This window comes from Saimiri boliviensis, chromosome 6, assembly GCF_048565385.1.
Source record: "Saimiri boliviensis isolate mSaiBol1 chromosome 6, mSaiBol1.pri, whole genome shotgun sequence".
NCBI lineage: Eukaryota > Metazoa > Chordata > Mammalia > Primates > Cebidae > Saimiri > Saimiri boliviensis.
In genome coordinates this window covers 57,938,446-57,944,557 of record NC_133454.1, presented here as the reverse complement: position 1 = coordinate 57,944,557, position 6,112 = coordinate 57,938,446, and positions in this window count along the sequence as shown.

Below are 6,112 nucleotides of genomic sequence, written 5' to 3'. Positions count from 1 at the left end.
GATATAACCTTGGATAAAAAGGAATCACTACCCCTTTGAAGCTGGAACAGATCTGATGTACCTGATCTGCCAAAAGGTGCCAGATAATTTTCTAGGGCAGTGAATCCAAAACATAATTCATGGATCTGGGTTGGTCTGCACACTGTTACCAATCTGTGATAAGTATAGAAATTGTATGTGTTAAGGAACATTTTAAAATAATTTCACATTGCTGCAACATCTAAGCATCAGATAATTTTTCTTATTATTTCTGTGATGATGTCATTGAATTATATTAAATTATTTTCCACAGTATTTGGATATTTATTTAAGACATGGTCTTGCCCTGTTGCCCAGCCTGGAGTGCAGTGGCACAATCACAGTTCACTGCAGCCTCAACCTCCCCAAGGCTCAAGGAATTATCCCACCTTAGTCTCCTGAGTAGCTGGGACTAAAGGTGCACACCACCATGCCCAGCTAATTTTTGTATTTTGTTTTGTAGAGATGGGGCTTTGCCATGTTACCCAGGCTGATCTTGAACTCCTGGGCTCAAGCAATCCCCTTACCTTGGCCTTCAAAAATACTGGGAGCAAGCAATCTGCACACCTCAGTCTCCCACTGTGTGCCTGGCCAGTATTTGAAAGTTCTTTCTTTCTTTATTTTTTTAAAAAAGCAAATATAAAACCTGTTTACTCACTGAAGATTAAGATGCTTTGTCCAAGAAGAATAGAATCATTTCAAGTGATTATAATCAGTTTCTGATGATGGTAGATTGAGGAGTATCAAGAGCCTTGGTGAGAGGGAGCCCAGACTGTTGCAACCATGCAGTTCTCCATCTTTGCCATCACAGCCGTTCACTCAATGGCCTGAGATAGTATTAAACCATAAAGAGAGACTGATTGATGTCCACAGTTATACCACCTCCCTGGGGACTGAGAACCTTTCTGAGGTGAATACATCTTGGTGGGCTGCAATGAGAGACACAAAGATTCTTGCACCTTTTGTGTCCATTTCCATAGGTTCAGCCACAAATGTCTTCCTAAAATCTACCGGTTCCAGATTGTGGTAGGTTGGTAATGCACCCCCAACCCCCAGAGATATCAGATCCTTTTCCCCAGAACCTGTAATTATTACCTTATTGAAAAAGTAGTCTTCGTGGATGTGACCAAGTGAGGGATCTTGAAATAGGGAGATTATCCTGAATTACCCAGGAGGGCCTTAAATAAAATCACAAGTGTCCTTAGAAGAAGGAGGTAGTGGGAGATTCCACATACACTGAGGAGAAGGTGATATGAAGATGGAGACAGAGACTGGAGTGTTGTGGCCACAAGACCGACAAATGCCAGAAGCCAAGCAGACACTGGAAGAGGTGCAGACAACTTGCTTTCAACCCAGTGACACTGATTTCCAACTTCCGGACTCTAGACTGTGAGACAGTAAATTTCTGCTGATTTAAGTCACCAAGCTTTTGGTAGTTTGTCACAGCAGCCACAGGAAACTAATACACAAACATTCCAGTCTTGTTTTCTTGAGCCAAGTAAGTTGTCACTTCTTGGGAGTTATATATATATATATATATATATATATATATATATATATATATATACATTTCATATTTGCTTCCATAGGAAGTGAATAGCCCAGTGTAGTGCTTAAAGCTCTGACCTCTGGGATAATGTTTCTTCACCAAGATCCCTTAATATCATTCCTGAGTGATGCTGTAATGTGTCAGTAGTTCATTTTTTTGCAAGCACCAAATATAGTGTAGTCCCAGTCTTTTAATTGGACTTGAACTATTTTTTATTCTTTATAGGTGTGAGTTGAGAGAGAAATGGAGCAAGGGGATGGGGATGTAGACGTCTGGCCACTTGCTCACATCATTTACTTGTACCTTCTGGAGTTCTGTAGGCCTGATGCACAATTTCTATTACATAGAAATTACTTCCTTGACCACCTGATCTTATGAATCAGTTGACCAGGCAATTTCCAACCTTGATGAGCAGCCCTGGTCACATAATCACTTTGTATTCTACTTTCATTCAGCTACTTATAAACTTCTTTTCATATGAGAGTAATTTTGTGCTGCGGAAGGCATGGTTTTCCTTCACAATCACAGATCTGTGCTTTGAGTCTCCTTGTGGGGGTTGCAATTCTACATATCTTCTTTATCCATCTCCAGCACTTCTATAGCTTTGGATCTAGGGCTGAGTGGCAAGACAGTGTGAACTGGAGCCTGGACCTGCAGCAGAGCCTTATCTTACTCTGGATCCCACTTGAAACTCCACTTAAGAGGTTTGGCTACATTTCCTGTCAGTCCTGTTTTACAGAAGACAGCCACCACTGAGCTCCTCAAAGATGCAAGTGACCCCCGTAACAGTGCATTTCTTTTTGCCTTAATGAAGAGTGTGCTCTGGACCCTTCCAGAATTATGGCTTCCAAAATCTTATATTCCAGCACCTTCACTGCTAAGGCAGAAATATTCAGAGGGTATACAGGTGGACCCACTGGGTTTTGCTCAGTCATGAAAGAGAGTTGAAAGCCTTTGACCTCCTGCCTGTCATTATTTGAGTCAGGTGATAAACACTGGGAAGAAAGAAGAAGGGGTCAGGACCTGAAGTAGGAATCCAAACAGGTAATTGAAGCAATGTTATCTGGGTTGACTTGGATGCAATTTTGGTAATCAATAAAAAGATATATTCTCCACATATTTCTTACCACATGTATTTGGCTCCCATGACAAAGAACCCACAAAAAACCAATAGAATTACATCTCTGAAAGCTCTTGCCCTTCTAACATTTATAAGGCAATGGTCTCCTTTTTTCTCTCACCATCTTTGAGGACTCAGAGCACTTTTGGTTACCTGTGGCTTTGCTGTGTGGAGAAGGTCACATGGCCTTGAGTCTTCACAGAGCAGACAATCTTCTTTGCCTGCATGTCCATTCTGTCTCTTTTGCCTGGATCACCTTACAGCGTGGTTCTGGCAAGGCTGTTTCTCCACAGTCTGCAAAATTGAAGGGGATGAGGGCTGAATTCTACTCTAAGAAAGAGAGAAGGAAGACAGGTAGGATCACTTGTACATCCTGAGGATTTAAACAGTCATTCTACCCTCTGACTGGCTGAGTTAGTTCTGAAAAAGAATGATCTTCTATTGCCTAACTAGACATGGAAAACTGTCGTTCCCAGCACCAGTTGTCAGCATTTTGCTCGGAGCTAACTCTGAGGTGGAACAATTCTCCTGACTTGGAATAATTAGCCTCTGAGACAAGGAAAGATGGCCAAATGCAAAATAATTAAGAAGACAAGGTCTATGCATTTCGATAACTCACTTTCCCTTTCCTTTTGCCCCTCCTTGCAATGGGCCAGAGCTGGAATCCTTTCCAACTGGAATGAGAACCTGTCTCTACTCTGAGCCAAGGCAGAGTTAAATAAGCCATTGTGCCATGTGCTCATGGGTAATTAGGCATGAAAAGAATCTGCAGTCGGCTCCCTCCATTGTTTGTCACAAGCTGTCCTTTTGCCATGTGCCCGAGCCCCTGGGTCTCAGTGCTGGCACTTGTACAGGGACATGGGTGCCGTCGTCATGGCAACTCCTCATGCTAAGCAACTTTATAGCCTAATATTATGAAGGGGTCAAAAGCCAGTGAGAGACTTTGTCTCTGAAGCCCAGGATAATTGTGTCAGGGATGGGGTAGGAAGGGAAGCTCATGGGAGAAGAGGGGACCTTAGTAAGTACAAGGTTGACCCCTCCAACGAACACCTTTGAGGCAGAGAGATGGCCACGCTGAGAAGTCAATAAAATGTGTCTCTGAGGGTCCCAGTTTCTTGTCTCCCATGTCCCTTCCTCGGTGCTTCGCTGTCTCTCTTTAGGTGCCTGGTCCCCTGCCACTCTCTCTTGGGAAAGGATCTGCTTTCAGTAGTTTCCATCTGAAAATGAATTTTATTTGCTGCCCAATTCTAATTTATATTTGTATGTCCAATCTTATTTCCAGCTGTGAAACCAAAAGCATTGTCCAGGAGAATGATGGAAAATATTTGGGGAAGAAAGATCTCTTTTTCCAAAACCCTTAGTTTTTATAGTGAAGAAGCTGCCTTTTCTACTTTAGTACTTATGAAAAATTTCATTCACCGAAGTAGGGAGAATAGTATAACAATCCCTGTGAACCCATCACTTCAGCTGCCTTCTTTACAGATGTTCACCTTGCTTGACAGGTAAATTCAGAACCAAAAGGCGCCCTCTTACCTTTCTTTTCCCCACCTCAGCCTCAGCCAGGGTGAATTGCTCAATAGCCCAAGGATGAAGATTTCTCTAAGGGTGACACTGAATAGAGTCCTGGGCACTGCTGAGGCACTTCTGGAACACTGGGTTGTGGACTGCATGTGAGTGCTTTTCTCTCCCCATCCCCAGGTGGGCAGAAGACCTGAGAATGCACAGAGAACCCTTCTGCCCAGCCAGTGAGGGACCCACAGTGGCTGGCTTCTTAGCCATTATGCTGTTATTCATGTTACTGTTCACTGGTTTGCATGAGATTAGCCTCACAGACTGCATCATGAAGTAGTCTCTTGTGAACCAGCCAAATGACTTCCTGTGTTGACCAGGAGGAGGGCTCCAAACATTTCTCTTAATCTTTGAATAAAGCAATACATTTCCATATGAAGTAACAAAATGTACCCATGTTCGAATAGAATCCAAAATGCTGCTATTCCTGTGAAAGTTTTCACAGCACCCTAAATCTCCATCTGAATTAGCTCTTGGCCTCCATGGGCATGAAATTGGTTGGGGTCTATGCAGTTCATGAGACTGTGTTATAACAGTGTTATTCTCATCTATCTGCTAATGAATTAGATTTTGATGCTCTCATATTATATTGAAACTTAGTCTAATGGCATGAAAAAACTCTGGTCTAAGAAATATGACAAAAGGGTCAACATAGGACTCTCTGTAAGATGCAAAGATATAAGACCTAAGCTCAATTTCAGATTAATAAATATAATTTTTTTATAGTGTAGACAGCTATTACTACACCACCAGTACTTACCATTATTACTACTATGGCCACTACCACAGAACATTTTCTGTTTCTAAAGTGCTCCATTATAGCAAGAATACTTTTTTAAAGATGAACAAACACGTTAGAGCTTTTCCAGGTGAGGTTTGTTCATTATTCAGTTATCAGACATTAGTAAAACTCAACCGAGAGTAAAAGACAGCAATGGCAGAGTAAGCAAATAGCTTCAAGCACTCATGGAAGAGATAGAAAGAAGTGGGAGAGGCAGGTGGGTGAGATGGGGTGGGTGCAGCACTGTTCAGTAAATATAAATCATTACTTTTACAATAATTGATAAGACTCACAATTATTAACATCTCACATTTTCACTTTTCAGTGTGTTACCTCATCAGTGTGTTTACATTTCCACTGTGATGTATTTAATAACCAACTGAGTTAGGCAAGCATTACACCTCTTGTCTTGCAAATCCAGAGCTCTTTAGAAACAAATCAATAAGACAAATAAGCTGGTCAAGTTAGTCAAAGTAGCTCATTAACATTTTCTCTTTTCATTGCATTATATATAGCTGAAATGGGACCTGTTCTAATATCTGAGCTTTTCCCTTTATTTCACAGACAATCTCCCGTTTTGAAAAGTTTATTTAAAAAATTATTGTTATTATTTCAATTGACAAAATTCCATATTTTGTCAATTATGGTATACAGCATTAAGTTTTGATAAACACATACATTTTGAAATGCAAGGTCAAGCTAATTAATGTACACATTACCAGATAGACTTATCTTTTTTTTTTTTTGTGGTGAGAACATGTAAACTCTACCATCTTAGCAATTTTCACGTATACAATACATTGTTATTAACTACAGTCACCAGCATTCAGATCTCCTGAGCTTATTCCTCTTGTCTAACTGAAATTTTGTATTCTTTGATAATATCTTCCCAATCACTAGTCTATTCTTTGCTTCTGTTAGTTCAACTTTTTTAGAGTCCATTTGTAAGTGAGATCATGCAGTATTTGTCTTTCTGGGCCTGATTTATTTCACTTAGCATAATGCCTTCCAGGTTCACAAGTGACAGAGGCTGCCTAGTGTATAGTATGTATATATATCACATTTACTTTATCTG